We start from the raw sequence: 23,599 nt of genomic DNA on the forward strand, positions 1-23,599 counted from the left end.
AAAAAATTACAAACCATTTTATTATATGCTTCCCTAAATATTCAGACTCATACATGCTCTTGCGTAACACATTTGATCATCATATCCAAGATTACAGATGGGGGGTCTATCTATTTGAGATATTTTACCTTACTGATTTGTAAAGAAATGTATAATCTTCACAGTATTGTTTCCGCAGTTATCCCCTTTATCAGGAGATCATAATATACAGTAACTTCTAGTACTGCCTTTAAATGACACTACCGCTGCAAACGTTGGGGGCCACACCTTCGTTCAGTACACAGCAAAGTTACCAGTATCTTATTGTTCATGCAATAATCTTCGCTTGTGTGCTCCGCATTGTATGTAAAAAATATATATGATAGAAAGTTTGCGCAGTTCTCCAAAAACTGATTCTACACCACAAAATAAACCTTTCCCCGTGGTGTGGTTCTTAGGTCTAAAAATACCTTCACTAAGGCACCTAGTGAGCATATTGTCTGGAATTGCTGGGTGAAGATGTGTAATGTAAATACAGACCTCCCAGTCTTGGTCAGGAGTCCTACACGCCGAGAGCACGGCGATAGCCGATGCGTCAGCGTCTTTCTACGAGGGTTTCTACACACCCGCGAGCACCAGGACCTTCTCAAACATTAACGCCAGAGGCAGCAAACGTTGAGACGCTTAGTCAGGAATATAAATTGTCAGAAGCCGAGAGGCTCCAATACTTCCAGCTTGGGCATGCCATAATAGCCCATCTACAGGAGGGGACAGGCCTACTGGATTCCACTCTAATTTAAGATCGTTTGCTCACGGAACCTATCCCAGAGGGTGTCAGTGATCTATCAAAAATTCATGAATAATTCCCCCGACCCAATGGAACCCTTGCAACGCTCATGGGCAGACGATCTGAGATGATGAGGATTGGATGTAGGCCCTACCGGCCCCAGGAAAAAGCGATCCGAAACAGATTCAGGCTAGTGCAGCTCGAAATGTTATATTGGACATACTATTCCTGCCCATTTCTACACACATCAAAACACTAGACACACCGCTTTGCGTAAGGGGGAAAGCCATGGAGGGCTCCTTCTTCCACATTCTCTGGGAATGCCCTCAGATCCAGGATGGTTGGTGAGGGATGACGACGGTGATGTCTAGGGTCATGTGGGTGCAGGTGCCCTTGGACGCCAAATGGTTGCTAATGGTGGTGCAAGGGGAGGAGGACTGGCCCTGATAGTCTAGACTCTAAGATATGGCTAGCACTGGTGGCAGTGGTGGTAAAGCGTAACATTGTGAGACGCCGTGGAGTGCCCCTCCCTCCGACAGTGGCAGAGTGGACAAATGACCTTGATTGGTGCCAGAGGGCAGAAGAGGTAGTCTACAGCAGTATTGCCCCAAAAAGCGGGAGTGGGTGTGGGCCCCATGGCGGGCGTACTGTGGCGTGACCCTGGAAACGTAGCATGATTGTCTGTTCTGTGGTCAGATGCTCTCTGTCATAGGGGAGGGTAATGCTAGAAACAGTGTTTGTGGACATAAAAGTGCCAACTGATTATCAGCTGCCAGTTGGAAGATGTTGCCACAGGAACTGTGGCCCATTCCTAACCCCTCGGAGCAGGTGAAAAACCTGGGGATAGACTTGATGTCAACCTGTCCTTCGAACACCACACTAGAGGGGTTGCCGGCAAATGCTATGGCATCTTAAAAAGCCTGCGCAAAACCCTGGACTCACTCCCCGCAACTAGCAGGAAAACTCGGATTCATACTCTCGTTCCGCCTCACTTAGACTACGGGAACTCATTGTATATGGGCCTGAGTAAAAAAGGACTGCACCGACTGCAATGCGTAGAGAACGCGGCTGCTAGGCTGGCTTTGAATCTTTCCAATAAGTCTTCAGGGAGCCGTGCTCTTGCCACGCTGCACTGGCTCCCCATCCGTGAGCGCATTGTATTTAAAACTATGTGCATGGCCCACCGCATCGCGCAGGGAAAGGGGCCTATCTATCTTCAAAAATGACTGACCGTGTACCAGCCCAAGCGACATCTGAGGTCCCTTGGAAGAATGCTCTTCCAGGTTCCTCGTATCTATCGTGCGCGGATGGGTGGACGTTATTTCAGATATTTGGCCAGAAAACAATGGAATGCCCTACCGATTGAGCTCCGTATGGAACCATCGGAGATGAGGTTCAGACAGAAACTGTAAACCTACCTCTTCCCGAAATAGGAGGAGGCTCTCTGTTTGCCCCTACTCGTTACCTGACTGTCGTGGATCTGGCTTGGTCTTTCTGTCTTCACAGCGCGGGGACACACTGTTTCCTAGTGTAACCAGGCACTTCATAAACTTTATTATTATTATTATTTGCCAAGCCCATTTGTGTATTTTATTCTACATTGTATTGTAATCCTAGACTTGCACTGTACTCTCAGGCTCTGCCTTGTATGATAAGCTCTGTCTAATAAAAAAGAGTTTAAACAAAATAATAAAAACGCTATAAGACAATTTAATTTGAGGGCAATGGACTTGTATTTTTAGTATAGTATTTCTAGAGTTGCACCTTTTGGGAAACATTCTGCAAGTCCATTTCGGCATGGCCCTGACTTTTGAAAGCATACAATAGCGTCGCTGGTTGTTCTTCAAGGCCTGTGATGTGGTAAGAAAACGTTCTTCTCCCAGATGTGGGAAATCAATGCCTGTGCAATAAACCAGAGGTCTCTCTAGTCCTGCACGCTGGTACTCAACAACCTAATCTATTCATTTTGTTCTAATACATGCAACCTGTAAGAATGTATGACGTTACAACGCATACTTTTACAACGCATACCTTTACAACGCATTTTTTACAATGCAACATCCATTACAACGCATTCCATTACAACGCATGCCAATACAACGAATTTTTAAAAACGACCTTTACAACGCATTCCATTACAACGCATACTACCTTTACAACACATACCATTACATTGCATGTATGGTAAGTATTGGATAGTGTAGGGGTGAAAATTACTATTCTAACTCCAGGGGGTGCAACAGTAGCGTAAGTATTGGATAGTGTAGGGGTAAAAATTACTATTCTAACTCCAGGGGTTGCAACAGTAGGGTAAGTTGTGGATAGTGTAAGGGTACTATGCGTTGTGATGGTATGTGTTGTAATGGTATGCGTTGTAATGACTGTGTTGTAATGGTATGCGTTGTAGTGTCATGCGTTGTAATGGCATGCGCTGTAATGGATCTTGCGTTGTAAAAGTTTCGAGGTAATGGTAGTGCTTTGTAGAAGTTGCGTTGTAAAGGTTGTTTCCCAACCTGTAAATGGTAGGATCAAATATCAAATCCGTTGCCTTATGGTGAAACCTCATACACCTCCAACACCAGCCTCAAAGCGCAAGACTAGCAGTTAATAACTTGAAGGATGCACTCTTCAACATTCCCAATTCACAGATCTAGGTTAGCTTGTGGCAGCTGAAACTGAAGAAGGGTATGAGTGGCAACTGAAGCTTAAAAATGTTTCCTTTTGCTTCCAGTATGACTTGAATACCAAACTTGTATTGTAAAATGGAAAAGATACATTAATTATGTCTTTCTAGTATGAAGCCGAACGTCAGAACTTCCAGGATTTGACAGGTGGAACAACTATAGAAGGCCAGACATCAGATTCATTAGGACTTACAGAAAAGGCTTGATCACTTTCAAGTAGCAGAGCACCAGGTAACTCCTCCTTGATCCTCAGAGCATCATATACAAAATAGTATGTAAGATACCGGTGTTGGGGGCAGGTTTACACACCTGCTGGAGGGATGCTGAAATATGGTGTTCTATCTTTAGTTCTGATGGCAGGAAAGGGTTGTGCAGGAACTTTACGTGACCCAACAAAGTAAAATAATGCAACTATGCTGTTACTCAACTAGTTATAAATTATGTAGTTAGTAGACCGATCAGGGATGTGTGATAAAAAAAGGAGTGGTGTGTATTCAACTCTGCACTTTTGAATATATTACTTCCAAGTTGTTCATAATTTTCACAACTGTTTTTACTCATAACATATGAAGCAGGGTGCAATAAATAATTGTATAATATCAAATGCCAATATTTGTGTTAGTGTGAACGGAGATCAGGGTTCATGGTGCGGCTCTGCCAAATTGTTTGTAGTAAAGAGATTTTCTGGCAGGTTTGTCTTGACTCTTTACACTTCTTCCCATAAGAGCTTAGTTCAGCAGAATGGGTGAGATTCACTGGCCAGGATCTTTTTTTCTCAGATAAAGGTCACTGTTTTCTTCTGGGGTTTATGTAATCAACTAGCTTAGAACCCAAATATTTTGGAGTTAACATGACTCAATGGGAGCCCTGGTGCTGCACCATAGGAAACCTCAATAAAGTCATAATATTATTATAATTCCCTACTGGGGGCAGGGAACCCAGAACACTTCATAGCAATATGTATCCAGAAATTAATAGAGAGGATGAAGATTCCAACGTGTCCGGATGTCGCGGAGCACTATTCAAAAGCTGATCACAAGCAAGGTTTTCGAAATTGTAAACTGTATGTAGCATCAAAACAGAATTTCTAAAAACTACATTGCAGCACCTGTTATGTAAACTGCTGCTTAAGTATTCAGGTAATGAGAAAAGGTGCAGCCTGACAGGTTTACAATGAATTTTTTTTTAAAGTGCCCTGTCCATTTAAGGCTACAGGGGCTTTCACTATCCATGATGCTTTGTACTGGCAGTGGTCTCACAGTGTCAGTACCTTTTGAAGCGAACAGTGCAGATAGGAAACAGGTCAGATGTTTTTAAATGAGATATCCAAGAACTAAAGCTGAGCAGAAGGGAGGGTAATTTATGGCTTCAAAGAAGACACCTATGAAGCAGAATCCAGGATAAAAAATAAGCAATCCTTTCTTTTGCACCACAGGATTTTGATTGATGGTCATACACGTTAGAACAGCAAGGTAAAAAATGTCATAACCTTGTAGGTCTATCATGTTCTGTCATGAGAGACTGGGGTGACTCTGAATACACAGTTAACCAATATGATTATTTAGAGTAGACTAACATGCACTACAGCCATCTATTCCATCTCGTAAAAGTGTAGAATGCTTTCCATGGGGCCACCTTGGCTATGTCCAATAGAATAACGTCTCTCAGCAAGCCCAATTTAGCCACTTTTCCTTTAGTTTGAATGGTGTATTGGTTTCCATGGCAGCGTTTCACTTGACAATTCATAAAAGGGAAAAGCAGAATAGAATCAAAACAAGAGATAGATTGTTTTGAAAGTGGCTAGATCCTGGCGACTACGATGTTAGTTGATAAAGTACAAGCTATTTATATTTGTTTAATGTTTATCTTGTCTAGACAGAAGGGTTGAAATCTCTTTATATCCAGTGAGTTCAATGAATGCTGTGGTGGTGAAGGACTGCAAGAGAAAGGGTAATGATTTAGCTAAAATGAAATTCAGATATCCCTTTGGGGAGGAAAGAACGAGGGATTCATGTCACTACTCGAATTGTATGGAACACAGTAAGGGGTTTTACTTCAATAAGACCTTGACTTTCATTAACCCTACAAGCTAGAGTAAAAGTGACTAGAAAGGCGGTCTTCCAAGAGATGCTAAAATGAATACTTGTGAATAGATACAAAAATTGGACCCATTAATATCACCAGAACCAAAGTGAGCTCCAGAGGAGGCAGAGGGGTCCGTAGAGGTGAACATCTTTCCCTACGCCTTCAAAAAACATACATAACACAACACCAATACATAAAAACACGTTTATGACAGGAATCCTAAAAAAGATACTTTTATTAAAACCCTTTCTGGAAGGTGCTATATGGGCAAGCAGGACTTTGATGGAAGAGTTTTGCAGCACAATATGTACAGGAGAATCACTTCTTGGTGGGATATAGAGTTATGCCCTTGCTGGTGACACCGTAAGCAAAATCACTTTCATTTAAACAAACAGGAAGCACTGGTTGAAGGCTACTTAGCTTCTGTTAAAATGTCCATGCAAGACTGTGGAGAAGCCGATGACTATACTGTCTGATTTAAGGAAACATGAGGCCAAATTCAAGGATGTCAGGTTCAGGAGGAAAATAAAACCCTGTCATCTTGTGAGGAGGTTCTACTTGTAAGGCAACCTGTGTGGTTTCACTGACATTGCCTAGGGCTCTTTGGCACAATGAGGATCATTGCTACCCGACAATTCCGAAGCTTCAAGATTCTTGTATTGGTATTAATGGATTTAGAGGAAAAGCGCAGAGTATTACTTGTAATCCTAGTTCTGCATCGTAGGAATCCTCACTGAGTTATGAAAGTTCAAAGGGGTCCCGGCACACAGGTGGGATTATCCAATGATCACGTCTATCACAAAGAATGCAGAAGGAAATGTTACTTACTGACTGGTAATCTTAGTTCTACATCGTAGTTATTCTCACTGAAGTCAAGAGCGTAGAATAGTCCCGCCAGCTTGCAGGCACCCATGTTCTAGGTTCATGACTATCAGTGAGAATCCTACAATGCAGAATTAATCAACAAGGGATTTTCCAGAGAACTTCATTCTTCAACCTCATGGATGAGGAGCATTGACATTTTTTGTTCAGGGATGAGGTGAAGAGATCTATTTTTGGATAGCCCCATTGTGCAATGATTTTTTAAAGAACACAATCATGTAAAACTATTTTATTCTATCATTTGTAGAACCGTCTTTGAATTCCTGCCTGCTACGCTAGGGTTTCTTGTCAATGAAATACTACTTTGAACACCACACCACTGGACAAGGCCCAGATCAAGATTTGAATCTGTTGTAAATACAACCTCAAGCTTGGATCTCCTTGTTCATTCACATAAAGCACATTTGATGTGTTATCTGAAACAGGATCCTATTAATCTTAAGAGACTTGAAAAAGGTTGGAGGCCAGATAGACCACTGATTTTCAAGCAACTGATGACTACTATATTTAGGCAAAGAGTGCTCCCAGATGGACTCTCCAGCCTGAGGAGGAGGGAGGGCGGTGAGGAATCTGCGCTTAGATAGGGTATCCAACAAAAAGAGTGCTACTCAAGGAAAGTAACTTGCTCTTCTGATGGATATTTCTAACTGTAGAATGCTTACACTAGAATAGATACCAACACAGTGGCTTCCCAAGGTGGAAGGTCTGTGGAGTTGACTTAGACCAAGAAGTCTTGAGTGGGCAAAGTGTCCTCCTCACCTATCCCGGCTGTCAAGGTAGTAGTGCTTCATGAAAGTATGCAGACGCTCATATTGCAGTCTAGTAGATGTCAAGGACAGGCATTTCCTGTTCCAGTGCATTGGAGAAGCTTCAGGACTGGTAGAATGGGCTCTCATATCTTCGAGGGGCTGCTTTTTGGCCAGCTCGTAGCATATCCTAATAAAAAAAAAACTATCCATGGGGTGCTAGGGCGCAAGATGACTGAACTATCGTGAGGCTCTTGCAGTTCGGGGATAATATCAATATCCTCCATCGTCCTGCCTTATCAGCGGCCTGTGACTCCTGTACAGAGTCCACTCTCCCTTTGTTTGCCCTGGGGTGGGGAGCAGCCTCCCGGTGCTGTTGCAGAACCATCCAGCAGGAGAGAACGCCATGGTCAGAGAGTCCTAAGAGAGGCCTGAACATTGGGTGTGGAGATGTGGTGGAATCCTGGAGGCAGAGCTGCCCACCACCGTTGTCGTCGATCATGCTCAGCTGTAGCGGGGAGTCAGCAGTGGTGGCCAACCCTTCCTGAGTGTGTGGTGGCTGCAGTGGGCCAGCTACTGGCAGGCTGTGTTGCGCTCTACTTCTACGGCGTGCGCCATACTCTACCTGGGCCTGCCTGGAGAGGCGGCACACATGCAGTGAGTAGATCTGGGCTGCTGTGGTCTTGGGCTTGCCTCTGCAGCCCTTCCTCACTATTAGCGCTATGCCCTGGGGGTTGGTCCGGCCCAAATTGCTGCACAGCCGTGCTGGCTTCAGCCCGCACAGTAGACCCGCTCCCTGAAGGGTGTAGGCCTAGCTAGGCACAATATTGGACTTGCCCTAGAACTAAGGACATCATGAGGCCCAGTGTGCTGTTCTAGTCAAGGGGGCAAGGGTCAAGGGGGCAAGGGTCTGCTCGTGCTCCCCACCAGACTTATACGTAGGGGCAAGGTGGGACCGGGCCCTATCAATACTTGGTCATTCCTCCAGCTGACCTGGGATTCTCAGATAGCTGCAAGTGGCACGTCATCCTGTTTGCAGTTTCTCACATGACATCTTTCCCTGGTGGAGTCTTCCTGTGCTGTGCGGATCAGGTTACAATGGGCAAGTCTGACGGCCGCCAGTCCAACCTGTACTTCGACTCCCACCAGGCTCAGAGGGTGGTTGAAACTGGGTCTGAGATGTCTGACGTGGCTGGCCTGACTTTGGAGGCGCACTCGGACTTGACCGATGTGAAGGCCTTGCTGCTTGAGATGCAACAAAGTCTGACTTCAATCGAAACCAAATGGATTCCATGAAGCATGATGGTCGGTTCCAGGACGCAGAGGAGCATATTTCTATAGTTGAGGTGATTGTGCCGTTTCGTGGCGACACTCTTCTTAACATGGAGAAAGCCCTCAAGGTGATAGCTGCAAAGAATGAGGATTTGGAGGCACGTTCCTGCCTCAACAATCTTTGCATCTTAGGTGTGCCTGAATCTACCAATACGGGCAAACTGGAGGACTCAGTGGACACAAATGTTAATAGCTCTCTTTGGAGCCTTCTTTGGAGCAGATTTGATTTCGTCCAACATCCAACGTCGTGGAACATGCGCATCGCACCCGGTCTGCTCAACCCGCACCAGGGGCCCTGGCACGTCAGTTGCTCGCCTCCTAAACTTCCGACGAGACGCAACACTGCTTTTCGGCTGGCTCAGAAAAATTACACTCTGAAGGCAACGTTATCACTCTGTTCCCAGACTTTACTGTGGCGGTTCAGGAGGCACTCAAAGTTTATTCTGGTTAAAAGGTTCAACGGGCTGCTAGTCCCCACACCATGCTATATCCAGCCCGGCTTCGGATCTTTGTGCATGGTAAGGATAATTTCTTCACATCACCATAGCAAGTATCAGACTTTTTACGTAAGCATCCTGTCCATGACATTGGATCGGCACAATCTGCAGTTTTATCCAATGCTGCTTAACCATCTGCTGAACTTGGCTAGAGTTCATGTTCACAACCTGGGGTACGCATCTGCATCCTTGAGGCCTTGATATGGATTGACACTAAAACTTAGCAGCTTGTCCCTGCACCCTTAGCCTCTTGTTGAGGCTGCCACTTGGCATATCCTTCCCGTTTGGTATATCCTTCCCATTTGGTGAGGCCTTTACTCTCCCCCCCCCACCCCCCGCCCGACACCCTTGCCACGATGAGGATGACTATCACTAGTTGCACCCTGCAGGTTACCCCCTCAATTTTGGTGTTTGTTATTTTTCTCTCTTTGTACCTGAAATACTGGAAGTGTCATTCTACAATTATATGTTTTGGGCCATATGGGATAGGAAGGATTGTCTTCCTGAAGGAATTGGGCCGTCAGCATGGGGGAGGGGAGATATTCTTCCTAAAACCTCATTGTTGTGACATTATATGTGTACTTTCTGTGGTGTTTCAGTACTCCAGCCCCAAAGCATATAAGCCAACTCATATTGCGAGCATGCTATGCTCCCTATTCCTGAACCCAATATGACTGCTTGTTCTACCCTTCCACACACATTATATAACTGCAGCACCTGGAATGTTTGCGGTTTAAGTGACCAGTGTTGGACCCGGCCTCGTGGTGTGGTCCCACTCCTCCCGCATGGCGGGCCCTGGACTACCTAGACCCCTGTCCTCCGGCAGAGGGCGGCACCATCCACCCTACACGAGAGCCGCCCCTCCGGGCAACCGCCGGCTCTCCCCCCTTTGGAACTCGGCAACCCCTCCTCAACACACTCGGCTGGTCCGAACCCTATCCCGGACCACCATCTCAAAACCAGACACCATCTTGGACCCTCCGCGATCAGCCTCGTGGCCTCGGCCCGACCCCGGCCGCAGACCCAGCGAAGCCCCGACATCGAGGCACCACGATCCGTCAAGTGGCCTCTTTACCTCCTGGTCGGATCAATGGGGAGAAGAGTTTCGATGGTCCTCCAACCGTCCCCCGACGCCTGGTTTCAATCGCCTCCGGCCTCCCTGGGCGCTGGCTCCACCCCCCTGCTGGGTGTCTGGACACGTTCATCCCGGCCCTCTGACCCCCAGGTGCGAGGGTCCGGACGTCAGAGGACGCCAGACCTATATCTGGGGCAGCTCTGGAGCAGGTCGGCAGTTGTACCCTGGAGTCGAGAGACACCGAGACAAACTCATCCGCGTGGAAACCGTAACCACCTTTGGAGCCCTGCTGGCGCTGCCGCGGCTCATCTTCGCCGAAACTATCCTTGGAGCCCTGCTGGCGCTGCCGCAGCCCATCTTCCTGAAACCATCTCTGGAGCCCTGCAGGCGCTGCCGCGGCCCATCTTCGTGAAACCATCTCTGGAGCCCTGCTGGCGCTGCCGCGGCCCATCTACGTGAAACCATCTCTGGAGCCCTGCTGGCGCTGCCGCGGCCCATCCCTGAGGAACCCCCCAGCTCGAGGATTGAGAGCTGAGCGTAGGGTATTCCTGTACCAGGCTGGTACCAAGAATGTCCCGCAACCCCCTTCCCTCAGAGACTAAACCTGAAAGGATCTCTGGATCCAGTTACACCTGTATCGCTACGATAACCTGCCCTAAAGTATTGATAAAAACGTTGAGAACCTATCTTTGTGTGGTGTCCATCTGTAGGGGGGTGATTGCTCATCTGTACGATCCTAGGGGAGGAACCTCGCCAGGAGGCCTCTCGACTTCGCTCGGCCAGCTCTAAGATCCCCTTTCCAACATTGGTGGCAGGCGGTGCGATCCGAGCCGACGCAGATCGTACAGAGAGTAACCGAGAAAGGAGCTGGCTCCACGAATTAGAACTGGATAGACTCCGCTTAGATGGAAAACTACAACTGGCCGAAAAAAAGATAGCCCTTGAGCAACTACGGCTACAGGGAGACCTGGAAGAGAAAAGAAGGCAGAGGGATTTGGAGAAGAAGAAGACTATGACCAAGACCAGACCGAGTGGGAGCCCGCAGCCATGTCCCTGGTATGTCTGGGCGAAAGAGACATGGTCCCCCGGGCCCCGATCCCGGCCAACACCCAGAAGTACAGCCAGTGGGTCACCATTAATGGACACCGGGCCGAAGCCCTCTGCGACACAGGAGCCAGCGTGACGGCTGTCCGTTGCCACCTGGTGACCCCGGATCAAATCTTGCCCAATGTACTGTGCCCAGTACGGTCCACGGATAATTCTGAGAGCCTGTGCCAGATGGCCCGCGTCCCCTTTGAGTGGGGGGGGAAGTGTCAGGCATGCTGAAAGTGACTGTCCGAGACGATGCCCCCGTAGACTGCCTCCTCGGGAATGACCTCGAGAGCTCCCCCTGGGCTGACGTCGAGCGGAGGGAGCATCTGGGGATGCTGGGCCTCCCTAAGTGGGTCTGTGCGACAACCCGATCCATGGCCGCCCGAGCCATCACCTCAACCGAAGAACCAGAGTGGCCCGAGCCTCCACCGCCCGTCGTCTCCGAAAACACCGACCCTGAACCCGGTCCACCAGGGCCCAACTGTGAAGAAATTGCCCCGCTCAGCTACCTCCCGGAACTGGCCCAGTGGCGCCAAGAAGGTGGCCCCACTCGAGAACAGTTCCGTCAAGAGCAAAAAACGTGTCCCTCCCTCGAGGGGATCTGACAGCAACCCGCAGCCCAGAGCACAGGGGATGCCTCGGGGGCCCACTGGGTTTATTGGGACAATGAGCTCCTCTCCAGCGAGCAGAAGATTGCCGAGCTAGGGGCCAGCCGGGTATTGGTGGTCCCCCTCCGATTCCGAGACTTCCTCCTGAACCTGGCACACAATGTGCCCCTCGCCGGGCACCTGGGGCAGGACAAGACATACAGCCGCCTGGTGACCCACTTCTACTGGCCCAAGATGAGGAATGATGTGATCAATCACTGCCGGACTTGCCCCACCTGCCAAGCCAGCAGGAAGAGCGGCGGAAAACTAAAGGTCCCCCTGCAACCTTTCCCAGTCGTCAACACTCCCTTCGAGCGGGTGGGGATCGACATCGTGGGGCCCCTGGAGCCCCGGACATCCCAAGGTCACCGTTTCATCCTCGTCCTGGTGGACCATGCCACCCGCTATCCCGAAGCTATCCCTCTCCGGACCGTGAAGGCTCCCGTGGTGGGCCGGGCACTGATGGGGATCTTCTCCAGGGTGGGCTTCCACCGAGAAGTCGTCAGTGATCGGGGTACGAACTTAATTTCCCGCTACATGAAGTCCCTGTGGCAGCAATACGGGGTCACGTACAAATTTACGACCCCCTACCACCCCCAAGGGAACGGACTGGGGGAACGCTTCAATCGCACCCTCAAGGGGATGATCATGGGCTGGAAGAACCCTTACGACGCCAATGGGACGTGTTGCTGCCCTGCCTCCTCTTCGCCTATAGGGAGGTCCCCCAGAAGTCCCTGGGATTCAGCCCCTTTGAACTATTGTACGGGCACCCGGTCCGGGGTCCCCTAAGCCTGGTCAAAGAAGGATGGGAGGTGACCGCCCAAGATGCTCCCCCCGACGTATACCGGTACCTCCTGATCCTCCGGAACCAGACTCGGCGGTTCCGGGAACTTGCCAAGGCCAACCTCGAAGCCAGTCAAGAAGACATGAAACGTTGGTATGATCAAAACGCCTCTTCTATTGAGTTCGAGCCGGGACAACAGGTCTGGGTCATGTCCCCGGTCGAACCATGTGCCCTCCAGGACAAGTGGACCGGACCCTTCAAGGTGGTGGAACGCAAGAGCCCCGTCACCTACCTAGTGGACATGGAGTCCCCCAGGAACCCCCTCCGGGTCCTCCACGCCAACAGACTCAAGCCCCACTTTGTCCGATCAGAACTTAGCCTCCTAATGGCTACTGACAGTGGGGCTGAAGATGACTCAGAGCCCCTACCAGACCTCCTGAACGCCCTCGAAAAAGACGGCTCCATGGAGGGAGTCAACCTCTCCTCCACCCTGACCCCAGAACAACGCCGAGATTGCCAAAAGCTATTGGGACAATTTGCCGATTTATTTTCTCTTACCCCCGGGGTCACCCCGTGGTGCGTCCACGATGTCGACACCGGGGATAGCCCGCCTGTGCAACACCGGGCCTACCGAGTTCCCGATAGAGTGCGAGCCTGCATTCAGTCAGAAGTGTCCAAAATGCTGGCTCTGGGGGTGGTCGAGCCCTCCGACAGTCCATGGGCCAGTCCTGTTGTCCTGGTCCCCAAGGCCGCCGCCCCCGAACTCCGGTTTTGTGTGGACTACCGGGGTCTGAACGCCGTCACCCAGACAGTCGGTCACCCCATCCCCCGGGCTGATGAACTGATCGACCGCCTGGGGCGGCCCGTTACTTGAGCACCTTCGACCTGACCGCGGGCTACTGGCAGATCGGACTCACACCAGGCGCCCAGGAGCGAGCCGCTTTCTCCACCCCCGATGGCCACTACCCCTTCAGGGTGATGCCCTTCGGAATGAAAAACGCCCCCGCCATGTTCCAGAGAATGGTGAATAAGGTGCTGGCGGGGCTCGAGGAGTTCAGCGCCGCCTACCTGGACGATATCGCGGTGTACAGCTTCCACTGGGCTAAGCACCTCCAACACCTCTGGGAGGTCTTGGCCGCCCTCCGCCGGGCTGGATTGACCATAAAAGCCAGCAAATGCCTGATCAGCCAAGGTTCCGTGACCTACCTGGGGCACCAAGTGGGAAGCGGCCAGGTGGCCCCCCTCCAACCCAAGATAGACGCCATCATGGCCTGGGAGCCCCCGATCACCCAGACAGAGGTCCGAGCCTTCCTGGGGCTCAGTGGGTATTACCGGCGCTTCATAAAAGACTATGGCAGTATTGCGGGCCCCCTCACGGAACTCACTTCCAAAAGACAACCACAGAAGGTGCACGGGACACCCGAGTGTCAGACCCCCTTTGAGACCCTAAAGACAGCGATGTGCACCGCCCCTGTGCTCCAGACCTCCGATTACAGCTGGGAGTTCATAGTTCAAACAGATGCCTCCGATCACGGTGTCGGGGCGGTTCTCTCACAAGTCAACACCGAGGGAATTGATCAGCCGGTGGCCTTCATTAGCCAACGTCTGCTGGCCCGAGAACAGCGCTGGAGCACCATTGAGCGGGAGGCCTTCGCCGTGGTGTGGGCCCTCAAGAAACTCCGGCCCTATCTCTTCGGCACCCACTTCCGGTACAAACTGATCACCGACCTCTGCGGTGGCTGATGCAGATGCGAGGAGAGAATCCGAAGTTGCTGCGTTGGTCCATCTCCCTACAAGGGATGGACTTCACTGTGGAGCATCGCCCAGGCAACGACCACGCAACGCAGACGGCCTGTCCCGCTTCTTCCGCCTCGGCGAGGAGAATACCCAAGAGGATGGGTGACTCTCCCTGCCTTCAGCTGGGGGGGGCGTGTGTTGGACCCGGCCTCGTGGCGTGGTCCCACTCCTCCCGCATGGCGGGCCCTGGACTACCTCGACCCCTGTCCTCCAGCCGAGGGTGGCACCATCCACCCTACACGAGAGCCGCCCCTCCGGGCAACCGCAGGCTCTCCCCCCTTTGGAACTCGGCAACCCCTTCTCAACACACTCGGCTGGCCCGAACCCTATCCCGGACCACCATCTCAAAACCAGACTCCATCTTGGACCCTCCACGATCAGGCCTCGTGGCCTCGGCCCGACCCCGGCCGCAGACCCAGCAAAGCCCCGACATCGAGGCACCACGATCCGACCAGGTGGTAAAGAGGCCACTTGACGGATCAATGGGGAGAAGAGTTTTGATGGTCCTCCAACCGTCCCCCGACGCCTGGTTTCGATCGCCTCCGGCCTCCCTGAGCGCTGGCTCCACCCCCTGCTGGGTGTCTGAACACGTTCATCCCAGCCCCTCTGACCCCCAGGTGCGAGGGTCCGGACATCAAAGGACGCCAGACCTATATCTGGGGCAGCTCTGGGGCAGGTGGGCAGTTGTATCCTGGAGTCGAGAGACACCGAGACGAACTCATCCGCGTGGAACCCGTAACCACCTTTGGAGCCCTGCTGGCGCTGCCGCGGCCCATCTTCCTGAAACCATCTCTGGAGCCCTGCTGGCGCTGCCGCGGCCCATCTTCGTGAAACCATCTCTGGAGCCCTGCTGGCGCTGCCGCGGCCCATCTACGTGAAACCATCTCTGGAGCCCTGCTGGCGCTGCCGATCTTCGTGAAACCATCTCTGAAGCCCTGCTGGCGCTGCCGTGGCCCATCTTCGTGAAACCATCCCTGGAGCCCTGCTGGCGCTGCCGCGGCCCATCTTCGTTGAAACCATCTCTGGAGCCCTGCTGGCGCTGCCGCGGCCCATCCCTGAGGAACCCCCCAGCTCGAGGATTGAGAGGTGAACGTAGGGTATCCCTGTACCAGGCTGGTACCAAGACTGTCCCGCTACTCCCTTCCCTCAGAGACTAAACCTGAAAGGATCTCTGGATCCAGTTACACCTGTATCGCTACGATAACCTGCCTTAAAGTATTGATAAAAACGTTGAGAACCTATCTTTGTGTGATGTCCATCTCTAGGGGGGTGATTGATCATCTGTACAATCCTAGGGGAGGAATCTCGCCAGGAGGCCTCTCGACTTCGCTCGCCCAGCTCAAAGATCCCCTTTCCAACAACCAGCGTAAGCACAGACATATACTTTCCTCTTTAGACAAACATAGTTCTGTTGTAGGAAACCCACCTAGCCACATCCAACTCTCCATCATTTGCTGCGAAATGGGGGTCCTACAGAGTGTTCTCCTCCTACTCTTCTTAACCACTTGGATGCTATGCTTCTTCTGGAATTTCAATGTAATTTCCATTGAAATCAATGGAAACTCCATGACGAGTTACCCTTGTCATTAGCGCTGAAGGGGTTAAGCACGGGGCTCTGTAATACTAGTTTGCAGGAGGCGTACCATGTACCCAAAAGGGGTCCCTGTGTGATGATCGGGGTAGGTACGCGATTATGTGGGGGAACTACTCTCACACATGATCACTATTGTTAATTGCTAAGGGCCAAATACCAATGACCCAGACTTTAACTACTTGCGGCAGCCGCCGCGGTCCTTTGGAATGGGACTACCTGCAAGCCATTCTTTGCCAGATGGAATTTCCCCATACATTTTTGTGATGGATTGCGCTTCTCTATTCTAAACCAGTAGCCAGGGTGACTTCTCCCTACGTTGCGATCACACGAGGTACAAGGCAGGCCTGCCTGTTATCACCTTTACTTTCTGCCTTGCCGGTTGAGCCCTTGGCTGGCAAGTTGAGGCAGCACTATCACGGCTAGGTATTGTGCTATTGCATTTGGTACCTTTTCATTTCCCTTTATGCAGAGGATATTTGTAACCTTATGTCTTCGAGATCCACACCTGAGCCTGAATGGTATATTGAGGGAGTTTGTCCAGTTTGCTGGACTGTCAGGCATCCAAATCAACAGGTAGAAATCCGTGCTCTTTTGCCTCATGCTGGCAACCACACCAGTCGCTCCGGACTTTCTACTGTAGTGGTGTCCAGCAGAACCTAAGTACCTGAGGATAGAGAGCTCCCTTGATAGAGAGGAGGTAATACGCTTCAATTATAGCACTGCCCTTTCCACACTCACTGATCAAATTACCCGTTCGATTTCTCTCCCATTTTCTTTAGCAGGGCGTTTCGCCTTAATGAAGATGGTACTTCTAACTAAACTATTGTACCTCTTTCTAAACATACCTGTATTGTTAAATCAATCCTTTTTCTGCACAGTAACAATGCAGTTGATTAATTTAGCATTGGCGGGAAGCAGCCCCCTATACAATTGGACACCTTCATATTACCTTTTCAAGAGGGTGGCTTTAAAGCCCCGGGCATGGAGCTTTATTATCGGTTTGCTCAAGCCCACAATGCTATTCAGTGTTACCGGCCCACCCGTTTCTCCCCCATCTGGCCATACAGTGAGAATATATGGTGCTGATTCCTCCTGCTTCCTTCATGCCACTCCTTCAGGTCATCCCTCAACTAACTAGTCTGCAGTGGCATTCACTTCAGGCGTATGGCAGAGATTATGCCACAAAGTGGGCAAAAAGGTCCTATATTCTCCTCTACTCCCCCTGGATTACTACTACTGGCTGCTGGTTACCTATGAAACCCTGTGCAGTCTCCAGTTCAAGGGGCAAGATTTTACTCACTGGGGAGATCTGTATCGTGGCAGCTTCTGTATTACACAGGCTGATTATCTAGGAGACAGGCCGGCCTCTCCCCTGGATGTCTTCACATACATCCACTAGAAAAGCAATTCCAAGATGGCTGACTTTTCATCCAAACCTCCTACATTCATTACACATCATAACATGCTTCAAGCCACTGGAACTAGGCACCTGGTTTCCTCATTGTATCGTACAGCACAAGCAGAATCTACAGGTTGTTGGGGGCAGGCACTGCACCACTAGGGCGTGGAACATGGTATGGCACTTACTGATGAGCAGTGGTGTTATTGCTGTGCACAGACACGCAGATTGCATTCAAAAGTAGACTCAGAATTATTCATTACAAGTTCCTTCACAGGGTGTACTACACTCCTGTCAAACTACATAAATTCGGACTCAGGCCAGATGATTGCTGTGCCAGGTGTGGGGTGGCTGGTGCGGATTTCCTTCCTCTGGCTTGATTTTGTGGGCTGGTATAATCCTATTGGCAGGAGGTGTGAGCTGCTCTCTCCATTATGATAGAAGAAATCCTGTTGACTCCCTTCACAGCTTGTCTTGGGCATCCCAAAGACTTGGACACTGCGTATAGGATTTTTGTGGTGCGGGCCATATTGCTTGCTAGGACAGTCATCAATGTCAGGAGACGCAGAGAGCAGGTATACATCGACTTGTAGAGCGTACGCATGAGAAATGTCAAGACCAGGTTAAGGTCTCACAGTAGAACTGCTAATGGCTTAGGAGGAAATGTGCGGTAAACCTTTAAGAACCACATCACAAGATGCAATTTGAGCAAGGATGTTTGGCCCATCAAACAGAGAAAGGGCAGATAAATAAGCATGTATAGTTTTCACTGCAAGGCTTTGCTGGGTTAAAAACACAACAAATACAGCTTTGCCTGTAAGAGATCTGTATGCAGCGCACCCCACCAGGTCAAAAATGTGTACCCGCATAATGGATTTTGGTGACGGGTGCCTGGCAGTGAATGACATCCATCACTTCGAAGGGCAAATATCAAAGCCGTCAATTGCTACCATTTATTTTCAATACATGGAGGTGTGAACTGTGTACACTGGAGGACCCTGACAGCTGCAGCGACAAGAGATCATCCCAAAGTGGCAACCCGATCACAGAACAGATGCTCCGGAAGTTCAGATACCTCACTCTCCTTGCCCAATTCAGGGCCACAAAGATGACTTGGGCCCAGTTGTACCTCACCTTCTTCAAAACTCAGGGCAAAATAGGAAGTGGCAGAAATGGGTACAGGAATCCCATGTTCCATTCCAGCTGGAAGGAGTCTCCTAATGAGTGCAAGTGAAACTCCAATGTGCAAAACTAAATACACTGCGTGTTCTCAACTGTGGAGGAAGATGCCCTGCACCACCTAGGGATGTCGCTGCCACTGTTGAGCTGCCAGACAAAATCTGCTTAGTTCCTCTACCAATGCATACAATGACTTTGCCAGGTGACTGGTGGCCAGGAAGACGCCATGGTATTTCAACTATCTCCAAAGATACAAGGACTCCTAGCAGAGGATCTTAGAGCTGACCCCGCTTTGCCTGTTGCTGTAAAGCATGAAGGTGTTGTTGTCTGTGAGAACCTGCACCTGCCTCCCATTGATGACCTTCAGGGCTAGACAAATGGCCTGCCTAAAACTCCAGAAGACTAACATGGAGCTAGCCCTTCACTGTGGACCAGACTCCTCATCTCTATCCCCTCCCCCAGGTGACTCCCAAGCCACTAGCGACGTGTCTGTCACCACCATCACCCTAGGTAGAGAAGGGAGCTGTAGATCTTGAGATTCCTCCTACTAGATCTGTACTGAAAGCAGTCTTGATGGGATTCAGGTTCCACTAAGGGGCCCGCAATGTGCCACCTGGCTTTGTTGGCAAGGAGGATGCAAGAGGCTAACAGACCAGAAAGTCTCAGAACCGGCATCACCTGGATACAGAAGTGAGCCCAGAACTTCAGGAGTCTGGTTGAAGTCTTGGACTAGTTGCTGAGGAGAGAAAGCCCTGAACTCAACTCTGTCCAGGATCACCTCAATGGCAGGAAAGCCTCTGAGAGGGAATGAGTTGGGATGCCACCAACATCACAAGTTGAGTTCTAGTCCACGACTGACTGCAGTAAGCCAGCCTTTAAGGTACAGAATTCAGCGATTCTCAACCCCCAGAAGATGGGCAGAGAGCAGTGCCATCACTTTCGTGAACACACGAGGGGATGGGAGTGGCCAAATGGGAAGATGGTAAATTGAAAATGCTCCTGGTCCACCTTGAACCACAGGGGCTGCAGTAGGGGGAAATGAAAATTCACGTCCTGCAAGTCCAAGGACACCATATGGTTGTCCAGATCCAAAGTAGAGGGCATCTGGGCCAAAATAAGCATGTTGAATTTGTCCTTCCATAGGAAGGCATTGAAAGAAAGAGGTCCAACATAGACCCGAGGCTCTCACCCTCGTTCAAAATGATGAAATAGTGAGAGTAACAACCTCGCATTTTTCAGGGTCGAGTACTTTCTTGATGGCGCCTTTGTAAAGAAACAGGAGCAACTCCTGTAGAATAGACAGATGCTCCTCTGAAATCCATTCCAGAGCGGGAGGAAAGAAAGGATAAGGCATAGCCTTTTTAATAATTTGCAAGGCCCATTTGTCAGAGGTGATGGATATCCAATCCAGAAGGAAATGTTGTATCCAGCCTCCCACTGGATGGGTATGAGCCGCTAACAGTAAACTAAAGCAGTTTGTTGGCCGGTGTGGAAGAAGAGGTGGAACACCTGGAGGACTGGTGCCTATGCTGGCCTGCACATTGTATGCCAGATCCGTGTCAGGGTTCCCGGAGGGACTGAGTAACCTTCTGCATCACTGATTATTAAGGCTGTCTGTCCGTACACCAGTCCCATGGAATAGCCTCTAAAGTTCTGAAAATTGTGTACAAATTTGCTTTTCAGGAGCCAAACCCCACCAGGAATGTGCTGTTGCTCTACTACCTTCAACAAGCACCAAAGCAGAGTCCACCTTCTCACCGAAAAAGAGGGACCCATCATGGACATGTCCATCGGCGAAGCCTGTACACTAGCGAAGATACCAGTGGAACACATCCAGCCATGAAGATTAAGGACCACACAGGGATCAACAGCCCTGCAAGGCAATCCGTGGTAACCAAACCAGCACAGATAACCTATTTGGCTGTATTTTGTCCATCACTTATCGTCTGGGCCAGAGGGGCCCTCAAATCTTCCAGAACTGCTGTTAAGATCTCACTGGCTATGATCCAAGGAGCAAGGATGTAAGAACAGCAGGTAAAATGCATTGACAGATCACAACACTAAACTAGCTGACGAAAGCCCGTTTGCCAAAGGCATCAATCCTCTTAGATTCCCTATCCAGTTGAGTGGTGAGGAATAAACTGGCATTCACATAACATTTCGAGGTTGTACAATAAGGTTCACTGGAATGGGATGCTTGGTGAGCAAATCAAGGGCACCAGTCCATGACTTATGCCCACCTGCCTGTTCACAGGTGGGCAAAAAAATGGTTTCAGACAATGTAAAAGCATAATTGAAGGGAAGTGTAGGATCAGACATTGCTGGCCCAGACTGATGCATTACTGTCAACTCATTTGGTTTGGTTTAGATGGAGGAAAACTGTAGTTCTATCACCTTGGATGCGCTCCGAACGACCACTGTGCATGGTGGCCCATGTGGCGAGTCAAGCTGTGTATCAGGGGAGGTGTCAAGCCCACTGGTGTTTTGCAAATCAAAGTATAGGGCATCATCAAGCCATCTCCTCATCATCTCCATCATCAACATCCTGAAGTGCACGTTGATAACTACAGTGCGTTTGAGGCATGGAATTGGAGTCAGGCCGTACAACAACCAGTAGTGCTTTCGTAAATTCGTAGATCAGTATCAGTCGAGCTCTGGCTGATGTTAATTCAGGATCTGATACAGATATCACTGTGACATCTTCATGCATCAGTGTGGCAGGAACCAGAGGAAATTGTGGAACCAGTGTGGAAGTCTGTACAAGTGTTGATACAAGCCAGTTGCAGGTACCAAGAGGTCAGACAGCACACAAACAGTAGACCCAAATGATGGCTTCTGAGGCTCTCTGAGGAGCACAGACATGATAGACAGTGCCAGAAGTGCACCTAATATCTGCACTATGGTCTCAGTGAAGGCCTTAAACTGCTGCAGCGTAGACGGTGGCCAGGGAAACTCCAAGTGCATTGGGATCAATGAGGAATTGGATCAGTGACCTAGACAGAGTGTGACTTGCCTCTCAACCACCTCATGCCTTCTCCTTGGAGTGGTGGGGTGGAGTTGAGTTGAGTTGAGTTGAGTTATCGTTTGCTTTTTTATGCTGGCATTTGCACTTAGACTTGCCAGAACACTTTGAGCTGAAGTGGAGTGGCCGAACGAATGGCTCTGAGAATGGAAAGTGTCCGCGCCCGAGACTTAGAGATGGAGAGGAGCCTATGCAAAGTCCTCAACTTCTTGTGCTCGGTCAAATGCAGCTTCACTTCCCAGCCTCGAACAGCCTCCAGAAGTATGGGGACACACTTGTCACACCAGAGTTGTGCCCTGAGCCCAAGCACTAAAGACACACCTTGTACCTGACAGCAAAGACATCTTCCATGAAAGATGATTAGGCTCAGATGTATGACTTTGGTCGAATGCTGGTTACTATTAATTCAGAGAGCACTACATTTATTTCTAGCGGAAATTGAGGGTTTAAGTTTAAAGTGCCCTAAAAAACTCTCTATTTACTGGAACAATGAAAATAATGCCTGCAAAGAGTGGCCCTGAATTCAAGTAAGGGTACTAGATGGAAGAATTTTATTAGCCACGGTTTGCCAACTCGAGGTATGATGTTGCATCTCTTCCAGGTGCATCCTCTGATCAATCTTCTTCTCCCGACACCACATCGAGACTATCGTCAAGGGAAAAGGAATACGAGTTAACTGGATGTTTAGCATGTATAAGAGTCCCTGTAGGCCTGTGGAAAGTTTGTCAAAGCAATACAAGGACTCAGGAGCGAGGTGATCAAGTTCAGCAGTGCAAATGTAGTGTAGGATCTAGTGTTGCAGTCTAAAGAGGAAATCCCAAATGCATTGAAGCCTGCTGCATGGTTCGTGCAACAGGTGACGAAGGTCTGAATACAACCACTTGCAAGTCCCATCTGAAGTGAAGTTAATTACCTTCAACTTGTGCCATTTGATCTTGAATATAAATTGGCAGAAAAGTGTAAAGATATGATCAGTTAAGAAATCTGATTACAGTGTTCCCAAATGCAGAACGTTTCATCAAAAAAATTAAATATATAATAGCGAGAATGAAACAGAAGAAGTTTGAGAGGATTAGAGCCATTAAAAATAAGGAAGTGGAGTTAGAAAGGAAAGTGACAGCACAACCAGAGATAGATCTGTAAAGGGAACTAGAGGTAGTGAAGACATAATTGCAGAGCGAGGCATAGAATGCAGCATACAAATAATATCTTGTTTTTCATGAAGCCACCTCTCTTGACTCACCCTTTTTTCGTTGCCCCACCTTGACCCACAATATATGGGTTTCCAGTTCTTGTGTTGTCACTACCTCTGATGCTACATGCGATGACACGCACTGTGATGCCACGTGTAGTCCTGTCACTTCCATGTGGCCTAACTTGAGTTAGTCCCCCCACTTCTGTTGTTAGGACCTGTGCTCTGCATGCGATGGCCATGCTGAAGATTAGAGAGAACGCAAGCGTTCTCTAGAGACAAGGGAGCTGTGGCTCTTAATTACGCGTGTCTTGCTTTTCAATACCCTTGTGTAAGCAGTTTATTGTTAGAAGGATTTCATTAAGATATATAACCCAGTGAAGCACTTCTGAACCAAAAGACATTGAATTATGTAAATACATAGACAAAACCAGACCGTGATGAATAAAGATGCTGGCATCCCTACAGAATACCAAAAAATGGGGAGATCCTTATCAACCTTGTCTGCAGAGAAAGCAGAAGCTAATGCATTAGGACTTGAATGTTTAATCTTACTTGTCAGAAGGATTGAGAATATTTCCATTCAGCCCGACTGTGAGCATGTATGGACACTATGCACTCCGTCCAATCTGTAAAGATGGGAGTGCTGCTAAATACTGGGTCCACACTAAACACACACATAGGAAACATAGGGTGCAAACTAATGGGATACAAAGTGAATACATATCCAGGCAGGCCAGAATGTACACCTGTCACAGCTAGTCATACAGAATCCAGCTGATGGAGAGTACAAGAAAACAAATTGGCCACCGACTGCACAGAAGAG

At 49.4% G+C, this 23,599-nt stretch overlaps 1 protein-coding gene across 1 annotated transcript in view; it reads right to left on the minus strand.

Moving 5' to 3' along the window:
• Positions 1-23,599, minus strand: part of INTS3 (integrator complex subunit 3) — a 677,967-nt gene that overhangs the window by 279,255 nt on the left and 375,113 nt on the right. The gene's annotated exons all lie outside the window — the stretch shown is intronic.

Source organism: Lissotriton vulgaris, chromosome 12, assembly GCF_964263255.1.
Source record: "Lissotriton vulgaris chromosome 12, aLisVul1.2, whole genome shotgun sequence".
Taxonomy (NCBI): domain Eukaryota; kingdom Metazoa; phylum Chordata; class Amphibia; order Caudata; family Salamandridae; genus Lissotriton; species Lissotriton vulgaris.